This window comes from Bufo gargarizans, chromosome 1 (assembly GCF_014858855.1).
Source record: "Bufo gargarizans isolate SCDJY-AF-19 chromosome 1, ASM1485885v1, whole genome shotgun sequence".
Classification (NCBI taxonomy): Eukaryota; Metazoa; Chordata; class Amphibia; order Anura; family Bufonidae; genus Bufo; species Bufo gargarizans.
Genome location: NC_058080.1, coordinates 107,346,181 through 107,366,151, shown reverse-complemented (window position 1 = coordinate 107,366,151; position 19,971 = coordinate 107,346,181). Strand labels below are relative to the sequence as shown.

The 19,971-nt window shown below is 45.6% G+C and overlaps 2 non-coding genes across 2 annotated transcripts; both read right to left on the bottom strand.

Moving 5' to 3' along the window:
• Positions 1 to 352: 352 nt before the first annotated feature.
• Positions 353 to 424, bottom strand: TRNAC-GCA. The gene has a single exon. It is a non-coding gene; the product is annotated as a tRNA-Cys (tRNA).
• A 5,838-nt stretch (positions 425 to 6,262) lies between these two features.
• TRNAC-GCA lies at positions 6,263 to 6,334 on the bottom strand. The gene has a single exon. It is a non-coding gene; the product is annotated as a tRNA-Cys (tRNA).
• Positions 6,335 to 19,971: the final 13,637 nt, after the last annotated feature.

The window sequence follows — 19,971 nt, the reverse complement described above, 5'->3', positions numbered from 1 at the left end:
TACCACCAGATGCCCCATAGTGCCGTTCTCCCCTTTAGTGCCCCCATAGTGCCAGCTCCCCCCCTCCAAAAAAACAAAAAAAAATAAATAAATACACTGATATTTACCTTCATCAGCAGCGATGCGATGAACGCCTATTCCGGCCTGTGTCCCTGCTGTGTGCTGCCCGGCTCAGGCGGCGCGATGATGACGTCATTGCGCCGCCTGAGCCGGCCTCTGATAGGCTGCAGGCATTACTCTGCATAATATTTTTTCAATGTACTCACTTATATAGCACTGACATATTCCACAGTGTTTGACAGACATTATCATCATATAATAAAAATTATGTTAGCAATAAAAAAAGAACTGAAGGGGGCACCCGGATTTGAACCAGGGACCTCTTGATCTGCAGTCAAATGCTCTACCACTGAGCTATACCCCCCTACCTACTTCTGCAGGAACTTCTAACCACAGCATGACTGCATCACCCATGAGCTGTGTGGTCATACCCTAGGGGCATGTTCGCATGATTTTAAAGGGAGTCTGTCATCACAGACCTCCATATTAAACACAGATCACTGTTAGATTTTTAGTTTTTGCTCACCAGAATAAAATGCTTCTATCCCCTTCCCAATCCAAAGTTCCATTCCTGTGATATTATGCTTTACTATTATGTAAATGAGCTGTTTGGTGCCCCAAAGGCATTGCCGTTTCCCTCACTGAAAAATCGTACATATATTTGCCACATAATCGGCTGCCTGAGTAAAATCGAATAAACTAATCATTTGGAGATAGTATTGTGCCAAAATGAAGAACCAGATTAAAAAATTTAAGAATAATGTTTTTTTTTTTTTTACAGAAGGTCAAGACTATATTTCTAGAAATTAACATATGTACTATCCATATATATATTTGCTCTGCCCTCCTGACATACTGACACTGATCAGCGCGCCCAGCGCTTCTGTATCGCGCTGATCAACCATGCATTAAGCACTGGCTATTTGGGAGGAAAGACAGGGGGGTCATTTATGAAATCAGATATGTGACTTTTGTGGCATAAAAAGTCACAAGTCATGGCAACTGCAACATTTTCATAGCAACTGTAACATTTTATGATCCTCTCCACTTTTCACAGTGGTCTATGTTTAAGAGCCCCTTTAGAGCCCTTTTAGAGCCCCCATAGTGCTCCTCTCCCCCATGGTGCACCCCCCATAATGTGCCAGTAAGAAGTGCCACCCAAAAAAGTACCACCAGATGCCCTATAGTGCCGTTCTCCCCTTTAGTGCCCCCATAGTGCCAGCTCCCCCCTCCAAAAAACAAACAAAAAAAGAAATACTCTGATACTTACCTTCATCAGCAGCGATGCGATGCAGGCCTCTTCCGGCCTGTGTCCCTGCTGTGTGCTGCCCGGCTCAGGCGGCCCGATGATGACGTCATCGCGCCGCCTGAGCCGGCCTCTGATAGGCTGCAGGCATTAGTGCCTGCGGCCTATCAGAAGAATAGGGGAGGGACACACCTCTCCCTCCCCTGCTCTGCCGCAGCACAGGAATCTGTATCGCTGTCCTTAGGACAGCGATACAGATGGATTAGATATGGAGATGAGCGCTTCCTCATTTCCTACTGCCCGGCTCCCCACCACCACCTCCGCCGACGCAAATGCCCACAATTACATCCAGGGCTGCGCTGCCTGTGGTGATCGGCGGTGCGGCCCTCAAGGATAAAAAAAAAAATTTGGGCTGGTTGTCTTGACCCCCCTGTAGTTGCGCCACTGGGTCTGGGTACTAAACATGCAGATTTTTCTCACGCGTGTGCGAAAGGCATTAAAACGCTCATTTTCCCGCAACGCACCCGCATCTTGTCCTGCCCTCACACGTGACACCCCTGTGAAAGAGGCCTTAGTTTTACTCTCTTTGGCAATGAATTTCTCTGTCTCTAGTTTGGCTGCTTTTTTTTGTCTTTTACATATACACTCACCTAAAGAATTAATAGGAACACCATACTAATACGGTGTTAGACCCCCTTTTGCCTTCAGAACTGCCTTAATTCTACGTGGCATTGATTCAACAAGGTGCTGATAGCATTCTTTAGAAATGTTGGCCTATATTGATAGGATAGCATCTTGCAGTTGATGGAGATTTGAGGGATGCACATCCAGGGCACGAAGCTCCCGTTCCACCACATCCCAAAGATGCTCTATTGGGTTGAGATCTGGTGACTGTGGGGGCCATTTTAGTACAGTGAACTCATTGTCATGTTCAAGAAACCAATTTGAAATGATTCGACTTTGTGACATGGTGCATTATCCTGCTGGAAGTAGCCATCAGAGGATGGGTACATGGTGGTCATGAAAGGATGGACATGGTCAGAAACAATGCTCAGGTAGCCCGTGGCATTTAAACGATGGCCAATTGGCACTAAGGGGCCTAAAGTGTGCCCAGAAAATATCCCCCACACCATTACACCACCACCACCAGCCTGCACAGTGGTAACAAGGCATGATGGATACATGTTCTCATTCTGTTTACGCCAAATTTGGACTCTACCATTTGAATGTCTCAACAGAAATCGAGACTCATCAGACCAGGCAACATTTTTCCAGTCTTCAACAGTCCAATTTTGGTGAGCTCGTGCAAATTGTAGCCTCTTTTTCCTATTTGTAGTGGAGATGATTGGTACCCGGTGGGGTCTTCTGCTGTTGTAGCCCATCCGCCTCAAGGTTGTGCATGTTGTGGCTTCACAAATGCTTTGCTGCATACCTCGGTTGTAACGAGTGGTTATTTCAGTCAACGTTGCTCTTCTATCAGCTTGAATCAGTCGGCCCATTCTCCTCTGACCTCTAGTATCAACAAGGCATTTTCGCCCCACAGGACTGCCGCATACTGGATGTTTTTTCCTTTTCACACCATTCTTTGTAAACCCTAGAAATGGTTGTGCGTGAAAATCCCAGTAACTGAGCAGATTGTGAAATACTCAGACCGGCCCGTCTGGCACCAACAACCATGCCACGCTCAAAATTGCTTAAATCACCTTTCTTTCCCATTCTGACATTCAGTTTGGAGTTCAGGAGATTGTCTTGACCAGGACCACAACCCTACATGCATTGACGCAACTGCCATGTGATTGGTTGACTAGATAATCGCATTAATGAGAAATTGAACAGGTGTTCCTAATAATTCTTTAGGTGAGTGTATATATTTTTTCTTATAACTTTTCAATGCTTCCTTGCTAACTTTAATCTTTACATTTCTATTGATCCACATATTTTTTTTTCTTTTTTCTCACGCATTCATTCCCATAAGGTATGTACCTCTAACAATTAGAGTTTAGAATGCTTTTTAAAATTTCCCATTTTGTGGCTGTATTTTTATTTTTGAGGACTTTGTCCCAGTTAGTTAGGCCTAAGGCCTCTCTTAGTTGGCTAAATTTTGCTTTTTAGAAGCTTGTTATTTGTGTTTCTCCCTGAAGAAACACTCTTTTGAATGATAATTGGAAGGTTATTACTTTATGGTCACTATTTGCCAGGTGTCCCCCAACCTGCACATCTGTTGCTCTGTCAGGTCTATTGGTTAATACTAAGTCCAGTGTGGCCATTCCTCTAGTCAGGTCCTGAACCAGTTGGGAAAGGTAATTGTCTTTGGTTATTGCCAAGAACCTGTTTCCTTTATGAAATCTACAGGTTTGAGTTTCCCAGTCTATATCTGGGTAGTTGAAGTCCTCCATAATAACAACCTCACGATTTGCGACCACATCTATCTCGTTTAGTAGTAGATTTTCTGTGGATTCTGATATATTAGGTGGTTTATAGTAAACTCCTATTAGTAATTTATTATTATTTTTGCCTCCATGTATCTCTACCCACAGTGACTCCACATGTTCATGTCCCTCACTTATATCTTCTCGGACTGTGGGCTTTAGACAGGACTTTACATAAAAGCAGGCCCCTCCCCCTCTTCGGTTTTGGCAATCCTTTCTAAACAGACTGTAACCTTGTATACTAACTGCCCAGTCATAGGTATCATCCAGACATATGTCAGTTATTCCCACTATGTCATAGTCCTCCTCACACATCACTAATTCCAGTCCCCCAGTTTTATTAGTCAGGCTTCTGGCATTAGTATACATACATTTAAGAGGTTTATGTATATTTTTTACCCTACACCTTTCCTTCTGAACTGTTCTAGTCCCTCCTTCCATTCCTCCCCAGTTCAATTACCTTGCCCAGGTATCTATCTGCACTATCTTCCCCTCCTATAATGTAATTACCCTCCCCCCCAGTCGCTAGTTTAAACACTCCTCCAACCTTCTAGCCATCTTATCTGCCAAAACAGCTGCACCTTCCCCATTGAGGTGTAATAATCCATTCTTTATTACAATTTGATCCCCTGAGTTTTCCTTTTCCTCTAGGTTTTAGCTTTAATACTGGCTTTCTGCCAGAAAAATTCTGCTGCATATGGAGTTTCACAGACCCACTTAAATGACCGAGGATAACTTGAAAATTAGACGAACCTAAATATTGCATGCCTTGATTTTGATTTGAATGAACGATGGTCGATTACAAAATTTTACTTAAGAATTGGCCTATTGACTGCTGTATGTTAGTATTCGGTGTGTCAGTTCTATACTTGGACAGCACACGGATGTGTATATCGCTCATCTGAATGAGCCCGTAAAATTCATCCTGATTAGTCTTGGGCATCAATAGGGTCACAAAATGACAATCAGCATGCCACAAAAACCTGAAAGTAAAAAAAAATCCAACACAGGTTGTAAGTTGCACAAGATCATAATGCAAATCATGTGTGACTGCGACTTACCTGCAACATTTTTTCTATAACTTTCTATTTTGCAGTGACCAGAAGTATCTGGAAATGGAGCAGTGATGAAAAAGCGGACAGTTTTAGGGGCACAGGCTACAGCCCCAGTGGTTGTCAGCTCCAAGGCCGGGCAGCCCCATTAAGGCTTAACTGTGGGTAAAGTCTTAGGGTACAGCCACATGGCGTGGTTGTATGTGTGATAGGGAAAACAAGCTGTCGACTGCAGTCATTTACTGACTGTTGCTTGAGCTGTGTGGGTTGTACATTTTTGTGGTTCTTTAGCATTCTCATTTCACTACAAATAGTGATACATGTGATAAGGTATGTTAAACGTACACTGCAAGAACCTGATCAACTGTATAGTGAATGCGGTCAGCAGCCGCAAGTGGACGGGCATGTTTTAGGTGTGGTCAATATGTGCAACAGGTACAGTCATGACAATTTGGTAAGTGCCATGTCTGTCTCAGAAACCTACTTCCCCAAGAACTTCTAACCACAGCATGAATGCATCACCCATGAGCTGTGTGGTCATACCCTAGGGGCATGTTCGCATGATTTTAAAGGGAGTCTGTCATCACAGACCTCCATATTAAACACAGATCACTGTTAGATTTTTAGTTTTTGCTCACCAGAATAAAATGCTTCTATCCCCTTCCCAATCCAAAGTTCCATTACTGTGATATCATGCTTTACTATTATGTAAATGAGCTGTTTGGTGCCCCAAAGGTATTGCCGTTTCCCTCACTAAAAAATCGTACATTTATTTGCCACATAATCGGCTGCCTGAGTAAAATCTAATAAACTAATCATTTGGAGATGGTATTGTGCCAAAATGAAGAACCAGATTAAAAAATGTAAGAATAATGTTTTTATTTTTTTATTTTTACAGAAGGTCAAGACTAACAGAGTTCATGCAATACATTAGCACTGATATACAATATGATGTGTGCGTTAGTAGTAAATAGAGTTGAAGTATTCAATTGATTATATGCAATTATTGTACAAAATGCAAAGCTTTGCATGGATTTTTTGCAATTGTGACATTGGGGACATATGACAACATTGACATCACATGTACATATTTCATAGGAATATAGTATATTTTTAAAATGAGATTATCTGTACATGCACAATAAATCACAATGGAACCCTAAGCTAAGATATAGGTTAGGACAGGCATCAGTCTGGGTCAAATGCTAAATAGCAAACAATTCACAATTTAACATTGAGACATTGTTGCTCAGGCAAGGTGTGGCAGAACCAAGCAGGTTTCGATAATCAGAAGTACTGACAGTAGCCATAGCGCAGGCAACAAACAGCTTGGCTTGAATGTGCTGATTTTTGTGTTGAGTTACTCTGCATAATATTTATTCAATGTACTCACTTATATAGCACTGACATATTCCACAGTGTTTTACAGACATTATCATCATATAATAAAAATGTTAGCAATATAAAAGAACTGAAGGGGGCACCCGGATTTGAACCGGGGACCTCTTGATCTGCAGTCAAATGCTCTACCACTGAGCTATACCCCCCCTTGTTAATGTTAACTGTTAGGATGTCTAATTTTCTTCTCAGCCATAGTCACAGTAACCGGTTTTGAATCCAAAGCCAGAAGTTGATTGAAGACTCAGTCTTTTTTCCACTTGTGATCTGTTTTTGACTTTGGCTTCAAAAGCTGCATAAAAAACCTAAACATAGAAATCCACCTTAAACCATGGATGGAGAGGCAAGATTTTCAGTAATAAAGCTTTGTGGGAATTTACTGCAGATTTCATTCTGCCATTCTAATGTGTAGGGAGAGTGATAGGAAACATTTTTCTAATACACTTAGTTTAGAGAACTTTTACATGTATATGAGAAAACTTGGACTGAAAAGCCGCTTAGCAGCGCTCTCTAAATGAACGTCACTAAGGCATATCCATGTACACAGCAAAGAGCAGCGGGGTTAATCCTTTTTCCCTCCCTGTTGTCTTCTATATATTTCTAGAAATTAATATATGTACTATCCATATATATATTTGCTCTGCCCTCCTGACATACTGACACTGATCAGCGCGCCCAGCGCTTCTGTATCGCGCTGGTCAACCATACATTAAGCACTGTCTATTTGGGAGGAAAGACAGATGGGTCGTTTATGAAATCAGATGTGGCATAAAAAGTCACAAGTCATGGCAACTGCAACATTTTCATAGCAACTGCAACATTTTCTGATCCTCTCCACTTTTCACAGTGGTCTATGTTTAAGAGCTAAAAGCAAGATTAGACCTGGATTATGGCTCATTTTCTAATTGTGACTTTTGCAGAGCACTGATCCTGAGCCGCTGGAGTCTTCAGAACTGGAAGTATTTACAGTCATTCACTGTACTCTACGAGATGTGTGGATTTTTTGTGTGTGTTGTGGTGGAGGCCGTGATCGCATGCTAGGGTGTGGGAAGGCGGAATCCAGGGGGCCCAAGTAAATTGTTGCCCAGGGTCCAATCAATATTAAAGACGGCCCTGGGTGAGATGGGCGGAGAGAACTGGAGCGTGAGGCTGAGGGTTTGCCTGCTCCAGCAGACAGACCTGCAGGTTTTGCATACGAGCCTCCCTCCGGCTGGCTGGGATGAACTGCTCCAGTTTCCCCTTGCAGCGAGGGTCTAATAGGGTGGCCAACCAAAACTCATCCCTCTCCTTAATTTTTCTTATCCAGGGGTCTTTCTTGAGGCATCGCAGCATGTGGGCAGTCATGGGGAAGAGGACAGCCCATTGTGAATCCACACGGCTGCCCGGGACCATGACATCTTGGTCCTCCTGCTGCTGCTGCTGCTCCCTGTTTGAGCCACCCCAACTCGGACTAACGGTGCCCCCCGCATCGGCTCTACCTCCTGACAGGGCCGGCGCTTCCATAGAGGCAAGGGGGGCAATTGCCCCCGGGCCCCCGAGTCCTTAGGGGCCACCCCGCGCCGGCCCGCAACTAACTTTAGGCAGGGCCGGCGCTTCCATAGAGGCAAGGGGGCTCTCTCCCTCCCCCTGTGCTGCTGCTGCTGCCGCCTCCGCCAATAGGAAGAGAGATGGGAGGGGAGGGGCTGTGGCCACTGCGCCACCAATGAAGGAAACTGACCTGTAATACAAATACAGGAGGCGGGTGCCGGAATCAAATAGCCGGCACCCGACCTCTATGACAGGGAGCGGCACCTGAGGGGTTAACTGCCGCTGATCGCAGCCCCCTATCATAGAGGTCGGGTGCCGGCTATTTCATTCCGGCACCCGCCTCCTGTATTTGTATTAACACGTCAGTTATCTTCATTGGTGGCGCAGTACGCCCCCCCCCAACACCCCAGTATAAACATTGAGTGCGCCCCCCCAGTATAATAAACATTGAGTGCGCCCCCCCAGTATAATAAACATTGAGTGCGCCCCCCCAGTATAATAAACATTGAGTGCGCCCCCCAGTATAATAAACATTGAGTGCGCCCCCCAGTATAATAAACATTGAGTGCGCCCCCCAGTATAATAAACATTGAGTGCGCCCCCCCAGTATAATAAACATTGAGTGCGCCCCACCAGTATAATAAACATTGAGTGCGCCCCCCCCCCAGTATAATAAACATTGGTGGCACAGTGGGAAGTGCCAATGAAGGTTAAAAAAATAAATAAAAATTAACTCACCTCCTCCAATTGATCGCGTAGCTGCCAGTCTCCTGTTCTTTCTTCGGGACCTGTGGTGACGTCACTGAGCTAATCACATGGACCATTACCATGGTGATGGATCATATGATGTACCATGTGATGACCACAGTGATGTCACTGTCACTGTGATTTGACAGGTCCTAAAGAAAGAACAGGAGACCGGCATCTACGCAATCAATTGGAGGAGGTGATTCAATTTTTATTTATTTTTTTAACCCTCATTGGCACCGCCCACTGCGCCACCAATGTTTATTATACTGGGAGGGGGGCGCTCTCAATGTTTATTATACTGGGGGGCGGGGCGCTCTCAATGTTTATTATACTGGGGGGGCGCACTCAATGTTTATTATACTGGGGGGCGCACTCAATGTTTATTATACTGGGGGGCCGCACTCAATGTTTATTATACTGGGGGGCGCACTCAATGTTTATTATACTGGGGGGGCGCACTCAATGTTATACTGGGGGGGGCGCACTCAATGTTATACTGGGGGGGCGCCACCAATGTTTATTATACTGGGGGGGCGCTCTCAATGTTTATTATACTGGGGGGCGCTCTCAATGTTTATTATACTGGGGGGCGCACTCAATGTTTATTATACTGGGGGGTGCACTCAATGTTCATTATACTGGGGGAGGTGCTCCCAATGTTTATTATACTGGGGGGCGCACTCAATGTTTATTATACTGGGGGCGCACTCAATGTTTATTATACTGGGGGCGCACTCAATGTTTATTATACTGGGGGGGCGCACTCAATGTTTATTATACTGGGGGGGGCACACTCAATGTTTATTATACTGGGGGGCGCGCTCAATGTTTATTATACTGGGGGGGCGCACTCAATGTTTATTATACTGGGGGAGGTGCTCCCAATGTTTATTATACTGGGGGGGCGCTCTCAATGTTAATTATACTGGGGGGCGCACTCAATGTTTATTATACTGGGGGGCGCACTCAATGTTTATTATACTGGGGGGGCGCACTCAATGTTTATTATACTGGGGGGGCGCACTCAATGTTATACTGGGGGGGCGCTCTCAATGTTTATTATACTGGGGGGCGCACTCAATGTTTATTATACTGGGGGGCGCACTCAATGTTTATTATACTGGGGGGGCACACTCAATGTTTATTATACTGGGGGGGCGCACTCAATGTTATACTGGGGGGGCGCTCTCAACGTTTATTATACTGGGGGGCGCTCTCAATGTTTATTATACTGGGGGGGCACACTCAATGTTTATTATACTGGGGGGCGCACTCAATGTTTATTATACGGGGGGCGCACTCAATGTTTATTATACTGGGGGAGGTGCTCCCAATGTTTATTATACTGGGGGGGCGCACTCAATGTTTATTATACGGGGGGGCGCACTCAATGTTTATTATACTGGGGGGCGCACTCAATGTTTATTATACTGGGGGGGCGCTCTCAATGTTTATTATACTGGGGGGGGCGCACTCAATGTTTATTATACGGGGGAGGCGCACTCAATGTTTATTATACTGGGGGAGGTTCTCCCAATGTTTATTATACTGGGGGGGCGCACTCAATGTTTATTATACTGGGGGGGGCGCACTTAATGTTTATTATACTGGGGGCGCACTCAATGTTTATTATACTGGGGGGCGCGCACTCAATGTTTATTATACTGGGGGGGTGCACTCAATGTTTATTATACTGGGGGGGCGCACTCAATGTTTATTATACTGGGGGGCGCGCACTCAATGTTTATTATACTGGGGGGGCGCACTCAATGTTTATTATACTGGGGGGGCGCACTCAATGTTTATTATACTGGGGGGGCGCACTCAATGTTTATTATACTGGGGGGGCGCACTCAATGTTATACTGGGGGGGGCGCACTCAATGTTATACTGGGGGGGGCGCCACCAATGTTTATTATACTGGGGGGGCGCTCTCAATGTTTATTATACTGGGGGGGCGCACTCAATGTTTATTATACTGGGGGGGCGCACTCAATGTTATACTGGGGGGGGCGCACTCAATGTTTATTATACTGGGGGGGCGCCACCAATGTTTATTATACTGGGGGGGCGCACTCAATGTTTATTATACTGGGGGGGCGCACTTAATGTTTATTATACTGGGGGGGGCGCACTGCGCCACCAATGTTTATTATACTGGGGGGGCGCACTCAATGTTTATTATACTGGGGTGTATATAATGTTTATTATATTGACCTTCTACTTAGCATTCTGTATTAAAGAATGCTATTATTTTCCCTACTAACCATGTTATAATGGAAAATAACACAGTGAATAGACTTTCATCTTAGCAACCAAGCGTGAAAATCGCACCGCATCCACACTTGCTTGCGGATACAATGCGATTTTCACGCAGCCCCATTAATTTCTATGGGGCCTGCGTTGCATGAAAACGCACAACATAGAGCATGTTGCGATTTTCACGCAACGCACAAGTGATGCGTGAAAATCACCGCTCATCTGCACAGCCCCATAGAAGTGAATGGGTCCAGATTCAGTGCGGGTGCAATGCGTTCAACTCCGCGCAGAAATCTCACCCATGTGAAAGGGGCCTAAGGGTGAATAGGACAAGGGTTCCAGCCCCTAAGGGGGCTAATAGTAAGTAAAAATAAAACACAAACACTAAGGCTACTTTCACACTTGCGGCAGTGTGATCCGGCAAGCAGTTCCGTCGTCGGAACTGCCTGCCAGATCCACCGATCTTGATGTGACTGAAAGCATTTATGAGATGCATGCGGATCCATCTCACAAATGCATTGCAAGAATGAATCCATCTCTCCGCTTGTCATGCGGACAGACGAATCCGTCTTGTATCTTTTTACACATTTTTACCGGCATGCGCAGACCGGAAGGACGGATCCTGCATTCCGGTATTTTGAATGCCGGATCTGGCACTAATACGTTCCTATGGGGAAAAATGCCGGATCCGTCCTTCTGGTAAGTCTTCAGTTTTTTTTGCCGGAGATAAAACCGTAGCATGCTGCGGTTTTATCTTTTGCCTGATCAGTCAAAATGACTGAACTGAAGACATCCTGATGCATCCTGGACGGATTTCTCTCCATTCAGAATGCATAGGGATATGACGGATCAGTTCTTTTCTGGTATAGAGCCCCTGTGACGGAACTCTATGCCGAAAAAGAAAAACGCTAGTGTGAAAGTACTCTAAAATATTAAGTTTAAATCCCTCCTTTCCCAATTTTACATTTAAAAAATATATACAATAAATAAACATATTACATAGCGCTGCGTCCGAAAAGTCCAAACTATTAAATTATTAAAAAATATCTCCTATGCGGTGAGCATTCGCCATTTTTTAGTCAAAGTAATAACTGGAATGGGGCAACTACAATACCCTGAAAGATTATCAAAATTAGGGTTATTCACTTTAGAAAAAAGACGACTGAGAGGAGATCTAATTAATATGTATAAATATATCAGGGGTCAGTACAGAGATCTATCCCATCATCTATTCATTCCCAGGACTGTGACTGTGACGAGGGGACATCCTCTGCGTCTGGAGGAAAGAAGGTTTGTACACAAACATAGAAGAGGATTCTTTACGGTAAGAGCAGTGAGACTATGGAACTCTCTGCCTGAGGAGGTGGTGATGGTGAGTACAATAAAGGAATTCAAGAGGAGCCTGGGTGTATTTCTGGAGGGTAATAATATTACAGGCTATAGCTACTAGAGAGATATCGTTGATCCAGGGATTTATTCTGATTGCCTGATTGGAGTCGGGAAGGAATTTTTATTCCCCTAAAGTGAGGAAAATTGGCTTCTACCTCACAGGGTTTTTTTGCCTTCCTCTGGATCAACTTGCAGGATGACAGGCCGAACTGGATGGACAAATGTCTTTTTTTGGCCTTATGTGCTATGTTACTATGTTACCTTGTCACCCCAAAAAATAGGATAGGACTGTTCAATTATGGGCCGAACGTCTCATAAAATGCGAAATGCACGTGGCTTTTTTGCGTGGTATTGAGTATCGCAATACTTTTTTATGGTGACGAAAGAGAATCAAAATTTTGGTATTGAAACAACCCTACGCCGATCTGATCGGCGTAGCGTTGTCACGATACCAAAAATTTCATTCGGTTTCGATTTGGCGACTAAAAATTTTATTTGGCTCCTAAATTTTTCAGTTCAGGAGCCAATGGCTACTAGGTATTTTTTTTAGTCTGGAGCCCTGCTATCAGAGGCCGGCGCAGGCGGCGCGATGATTTCATCGCGGCGCCTGAGCCCTGAGCCGTACACAGTGCGGGACACAGGCCGGAAGAGGCCTGCATCGCATCGCTGCTAAGGAGGTAAGTATAAGTGTTTTTTTCCTTTTTTTTTTCTGTACAATACTGATGGCTACTGGCAAATGATAGGGGGGGCCCTATGGCTAGTGGCACATGATAGGGGGGGCCCTATGGCTAGTGGCACATGATAGGGGGGGCCGCCTATGGCTACTGGCACATGTTCATGGGGGGCCGCCTATGGCTACTGGCACATGATAGGGGGGCCCTATGGCTACTGGCACATGATAGGGGGGCCCTATGGCTACTGGCACATGATAGGGGGGCCCTATGGCTACTGGCACATGATGGGGGGGGCGCCTATGGCTACTGGCACATGTTGATGGGGGGCTCAGGCTACTGGCACATGATTAAGGGGCATATATGAGGGCACATTTCACTGGCACATTATTGGGGGACATCTATGGGGGCACATCTTACTGGCACATTATTGGTGGCACTATAAGGGCATCTACTGAGGCCACAAAGAACGGTTATTTTATATGGGGGCTCTGTATAGGGGCATTTTATACTGGGACACATTGTGGTGGGTACTATGGGGAAGGGGGGAGAGGACTACTACGGGGGCACTGAGAAGGGGTATTTTATGCTTACAAATTATGGGGGACACTGAGGGCATCTACTGGCACTATATATCGGGCATTTTATACTGGTACATTATGGGGGGCACTAGGGGGGAGAGGAGCACTATGGGGGCATATACTGGGGTCACTATATAGGGGTATTTTATACTGGCACATTATGGGGGCACTATGGGGACATTAGCTCAACTGGGGGCATTACAGGGGGGTATTTTTTGCACTGACACATTATAAGGAGAATTATTTCTACTGGGGGGGCATTATGGTGGGCGTTATTACTCCCCCATGGTATGACCCCCTAGTAGCAGCACCAGCCTCTCCCTGCTCTGCTATCCCTCTGCCCCTTCTCCAAATTCTTATTATGAAATCTTTCTCATTAGGATAAAACACAACATCAGCTCCGCCGAGCCCATGGCCAAAGTGTGGAAGTGGCGTCCGAGATCCCCAAGGGCCAAGCCAAGTAATTGTAAGTTTTCATATGAAATATGTTTATGTTATACACATATAGCCTACACTGTGCCACACAATATACAGTATACCGCTACACTGTGCCACACAATGTACAGTACACCTCTACACTGTGCCCCACAATATACAGTATACCTCTACACTGTGCCCCAAAATATACAGTTTCTTCTGTAAAAGTCATCAAGTGTCATGGGGGGGGGGCCCATTTCGCCCCATGGCCCCATTTCACCTAGAACCGGCCCTGCCTCCTGACTATGCCCAGACTCCTGGACGTCGGCAAACTCCTCCTCCTCCTCGTCCTGAGCCTGGTCTTGGTGGAGCATTGTTGCCTCTTCTTGCTCCACCAAGCTACTCTCCCCAGCCTCAAGCAGGAACACTATGGGGAGCATGTATCTGCCCCCACTCCGCATTGGTTATGTAGGGGAGTGGGTGTGATGGCCTGGAAGTGCCTTGGTCCAGAAGGTATTCTTTCATCACTCGTTACTGCTCCCACAACTTGTCCAGCATGTGGAGGGTGGAGTTCCACCGGTTCACGCTGTTCACAATCAGCCTGTGAGGTGGCAGACTGCGTGTGGTGTGTTCAAATGCGTCGGCAACTGACGGCTGGTGCCGGACAGCAGTGGAGGCGATAGAGGAGGGTGCAGAGGTCTGGCTGCCAGTACCAGTTCCTCTAGGAGAGGGAGTGGGGGAGTGGGAATGCATTGTTGGAAGGGGTTGAGGTGGCTGCAGGACAGTGGCAGGAGCTGCTGTCCCCTGCGCACTGCTGCTGTTGCTGCTACGACCAGCCTGCATCTGTTCCCGCCAATGGTTGACTCCCAGGTGCTGAGTAAGGGCAGTGGTACCCAGCCGAGCAACAGACCTCCCTCTCCTTACCCTTGGCGTGGCATAGCTGAAAAATGGCAATTGTCACATCGTCTGCTGCCAGATGGGGTGGTGCTGGCTTGCGCCTGTTCGGGCTCGGTGCACACAGGTGGAGCCAGCACCTGCTGCTGCTGCCGCCTCCAGCTGCCATTACCAGTGGAGCCCCTGACACTGGGCTCCCTGGTGACCTGGCGCACAGTTTGCCTCGCGTGCCTACCTTGCCCATCAGTGCTGCTGTCAGTGTCACCTGACAAGGGAGGTGGCACCCATTCAAAATCACCCTCCTCTTCTTCGCCTGTAATGTCAGACCCAAGGTTGACCAGTGGTTGACTAAAGGGAACAGCAGACGTGGAGCCCTTGACCTGGCTCCGCTGTCCCCTCACTGATGCCTGGGTCTGACTAGGTGCGGGGGTTCTGTGGCTAAAACCACCCGCACCAGTTGGAAGGGATGTCACTGTGGTACTGACGAGCGGTACCCCCCCCCCCCCCTCCTCCATCCCTTCCAAAAGGTCCTGACCATTTGAACTAAGCTCTAGCTCACTCTCCTGCATTACCACCCCCAAGATGTCCCTCTCACTGTCGCTGTCAAACAGCATCAGTGTCGATTCTTGGGGGCTGGTCCTGCAGAAGGTGGAGAGCTGCTGATGCTCAGAGCAGGGGGCAGAGGACTCCGTGCCACTGGCTTGGGTCACGAATGACAACATTGCCTCAGCGTCCTAGGATGAAATGGGGCGGCTGCCACACCCTCAAAAAATAAAAATAAATCACAGATTAGGCGGACGCCTCTGCCACCTGCACCCACCCCTCAGTGTTTTTAAATAACAGAAAAAAATATAGAAAGAAAATAATGAGGGAGTTTGGGCAAACTTTATTGGGTTGGGGGACAATAGGGCAAAAAAGAAAAAAACGAAACCCTAAAACAATAACACTAATACAGAGGCAAATACTTTTTTTTCCAGTTTTTTTTTTTTTTCACAGACAAAAGACGCAGACAATAATCCCTCCCCAGCAAACGAAACCCTAAAACAGTAACACTAAAGCACAGACAAAAGACGCAGACAATCCTAGCACACAAAAACCTAAATCACAGCAAAATACATTTTTTTTTTCACAGACTAAACAGACAGCAATTGGCTACACTATACTATATTGCTATCTAACCTACACTACACCCTGCACTAAACCCTATCAGCTACACTATTAACTAACTAACCTACACTATCTCACACTATCTGGAATATATATATATATATGACTGAGCTACCTAGCTAATTTAACACCCTACACTGGAACTTATCAGCTACACTAACCTACACTATCTACGACTAACGATCTGGTTTATATATGAGGTATCAGAAGTATTATAAAACAGCAATTCAGCACAGCACAATTGTCACACTCCTCTCTCTTGCAACTGCACGAAACAGCACAAAATGGCTGCTGGGGAGGTTCTTATATAGTAAGGGGTAGGCAACTTTCCTATTGGTTGTTAGGGATGTTGCTAAGTCTGACAGAGATATTGCTGCCTTCTCATTGGCCCTCAAGCTAGAAGCAGGGAGGGATTATATGTACTGTGAAAAAAAAATCTATAATATTCAAAATTACAAATATATATCACTATATTTTAAATATTCGTGAATTCTCGAAGTGCCAATATCTGCGATTAATATTCTCTATTCAAATACTAGTGCTCAACACTACATGAAAGCAGGGTAAGGTGGAATGTTTTATAATATTCTGCAGTGAATCCGTCAGGGTCAGGGGCTTTGTTTGCTGGGGTGGCTTTTATGTTTTTTTCAATATTTCCGCTTTAGTGATGGGCGTATTTATAAGAGTCTAAAGCTTTGGGGATAAAGTGGGTAGTGACAATGTAGCCAAGAAAGAGGCTATAGTGTCCGATGCGGGCTGAGGGGTACTATCGTCTAGCTTTAGGTTGTATAAAGAAGAGTAATATGCTGCAAAGGCATTGGCGATTTCTTGTGGGTGGGTGACATTCGAGTTAGCAAAATGTAGCCTATCAATCCTAGCTTCCGCCTGCTTACGATTCAACCTACGAGCTAACAATGCACCTGCTCTATCTCCCATGTGGTAAAAATTGGATTTAAGATGCCTCATACCAAGCTCATGCCTGTATAGAAGCAGTCCTGTAACTCGATTAGGGAAGAGGGAGATTAGTGTGATTTATACCTCTTTTCTGTAGATTGCAGTTGCACCAAAGCATCCCTCATTGCCAGGTGCAGCGTCCCACTAGTATACATGGGCACCGCAAATCTTGTTATGCTGTATGGTGTATTATGTTGTATTGCACTTTTGTATGAAGATCCCTGTTAACAGGCTGTTATGTGCAATTCCCACATTCCACCAATAGATGGGGATAGCACCACAGCATACAGTTGCAAGAAAAAGTATGTGAATCCTTTGGAATTATATGGATTTCTGCACAAATTGGTCATAAAATGTGATCTGATCTTCATCTAAGTCACAACAATAGACAATCACAGTCTGCTTAAACTAATAACACCCAAATAATTAAATGTTACCATGTTTTTATTGAACACACCATGTAAACATTCACAGTGCAGGTGGAAAAAGTATGTGAACCCTTGGTTTTAATAACTGGTTGAACCTCCTTTGGCAGCAATAACTTCAACCAAACATTTCCTGTAGTTGCAGATCAGACGTGCACAACAGTCAGGAGTAATTCTTGACCATTCCTCTTTACAGAACAGTTTCAGTTCAGCAATATTCTTGGGATGTCTGGTGTGAATCGCTTTCTTGAGGTCATGCCACAGAATCTCAATCGGGTTAAGGTCAGGACTCTGACTGGGCCACTACAGAAGGCATATTTTCTTCTGTTTAAGCCGTTCTGGTGTTGATTTACTTCTATGCTTTGGATTGCTGTCCTGTTGCAACACCCATCTTCTGTTGAGCTTCAGCTAGTGGACATATGGCCTTAAGTTCTCCTGCAAAATGTCTTGATAAACTTGGGAATTCATTTTTCCTTTGATGATAGCAAACCGTCCAGGCCTTGACGCAGCAAAGCAGCCCCAAACCATGATGCCCCCACCACCATACTTCACAGTTGGGATGAGGTTTTGATGTTGGTGTGCTGTGCCTCTTTTTCTCCACACAGTGTTGTGTGTTTCTTCCAAACAACTCAACTTTGGTTTCATCTGTCCACAGAATATTTTGCCAGTACTGCTGTGGAACATCCAGGTGCTCTTGTGCAAACTGTAAACGTGCAGCAATGTTTTTTTTGAACAGCAGTAGCTTCCTCTGTGGTATCCTCCGATGAAATCCATTCTTGTTTAGTGTTTTGCGTATCGTAGATTCGCTAACAGGGATGTTAGCATATGCCAGAGACTTTTGTAAGTCTTTAGCTGACACTCTAGGATTCTTCTTCACCTCATTGAGCAGTATGCACTGTGCTCTTGCAGTCATCTTTACAGGACAGCCACAACTAGGGAGAGTAGCAGCAGTGCTGAACTTTCTCCATTTTTTAGACAATTTGTCTTACCGTGGACTGATAAACAGCAAGGCTTTTGGAGATACTTTTATAACAATTCTTAATCGTAGGTCTTCTGAGAGCTCTTTTGTGCGAGGCATCATTCACATCAGGCAATGCTTCTTGTGAAAAGAAAACCCAAGGTGTGCGTTTTTTATAGGTCAGGGCAGCTGTAACCAACACCTCCAATCTCATTTCATTGATTGGACTCCAGTTGGCTAAAACATCACTCCAATTAGCTCTTGGAGATGTAATTAGTCTAGGGGTTCACATACTTTTTCCACCTGCACTGTGAATGTTTACATCTCACAGTTCAGGCCTAGTTTATAGAGAAGTTAGTTGGTGAGATGTAGCAGAAGAAGGAGTGAGGGGAAGGAGAGGACCACTTTCCTCTTAGGTCTCTGGAGCTCCACGGCCCAGAGTAGCCCAGACCTATCTCAGTTATCAAAGCCAAGGAATAGGTAAAAGGTGGGACCTTGCTTCTACGGTACACCCTTTCCTGGGTGCCTAGTGAAAGATTATTTTCTATATAAAGACAAAGGAGGACAATAGCCATTATACTAGGCTTCTAGGCACCTTTGTTCCAAGGTGAAGGTTTATCAGCTTCCGGCAGCCTCAGCGTTTATTATTACAAGTACAGAAAGGCCACCTGTAGCAACACTGAAGTAGAAGATTGGGATCCTAAAACCACCGTCACTGAGACCAGGACCAGATTTAGGACTAAATACCAGTGAGTACACAACCTCCTACTATAGCCTGAGATATAGCCACATATACAGCCTGTTACCTGGATTTACAGTATTCAACCTACATATTCATAAGAGACTGTTTATAACTGGATGTAAACTGTTATCAAGGCCCTGGTTACAGTAAAGCTCTTAGGCCTCTTTTACACTTGCGTTGTCCGGATCCGGCGTGTACTCCACTTGCCGGAATTACACGCGGGATCCGGAAAAACGCAAGTGTACTGAAAGCATTTGAAGACGGATCCATCTTCAAAATGCTTTCAGTGACGCTATTAAAGTCCTGGTTGCCATAGTAGTAGTGGGGAGTGGGGGAGCGGTATAATTACAGTCCGCGCGGCTCCCGGGGCGCTCCATAATGACGTCAGAGCGCCCTATGCGCATGGATGACGTGCCATGCGATCACGTGATCCATGCGCTTGGGGCGCCCTGACGTCACTCTGGAGCGCCCCGGGAGCCACACGGATGGTAAGTATGCTGCTCCCCACTACACTTTACCATGGCTGCCAGGACTTCAGCGTCCCGGCAGCCATGGTAACCATTCAGAAAAAGCGAAACGTCGGATCCGGCAATGCGCCGAAACGACGTTTAGCTTAAGGCCGGATCCGGATCAATGCCTTTCAATGGGCATTCATTCCGGATCCGGCCTTGCGGCAAGTCTTCAGGATTTTTGGCCGGAGCAAAAGCGCAGCATGCTGCGGTATTTTCTCCGGCCAAAAAACTTTCCGTTCCGGAACTGAAGACATCCTGATGCATCCTGAACGGATTTGACTCCATTCAGAATGCATTAGGATAAAACTGATCAGGATTCTTCCGGCATAGAGCCCCGACGACGGAACTCTATGCCGGAAGAAAAGAACGCAAGTGTGAAAGAGCCCTTAGGGTACTTTCACACTTGCGTTTTTTGTTTTCCGGCATAGAGTTCCATCCTAGGGGCTCTATACCGGAAAATAACTGATCAGTTTTATCCCCATGCATTCTGAATGGAGAGCATTCTGTTCAGGATGCATCAGGATGTCTTCAGTTCAGTCT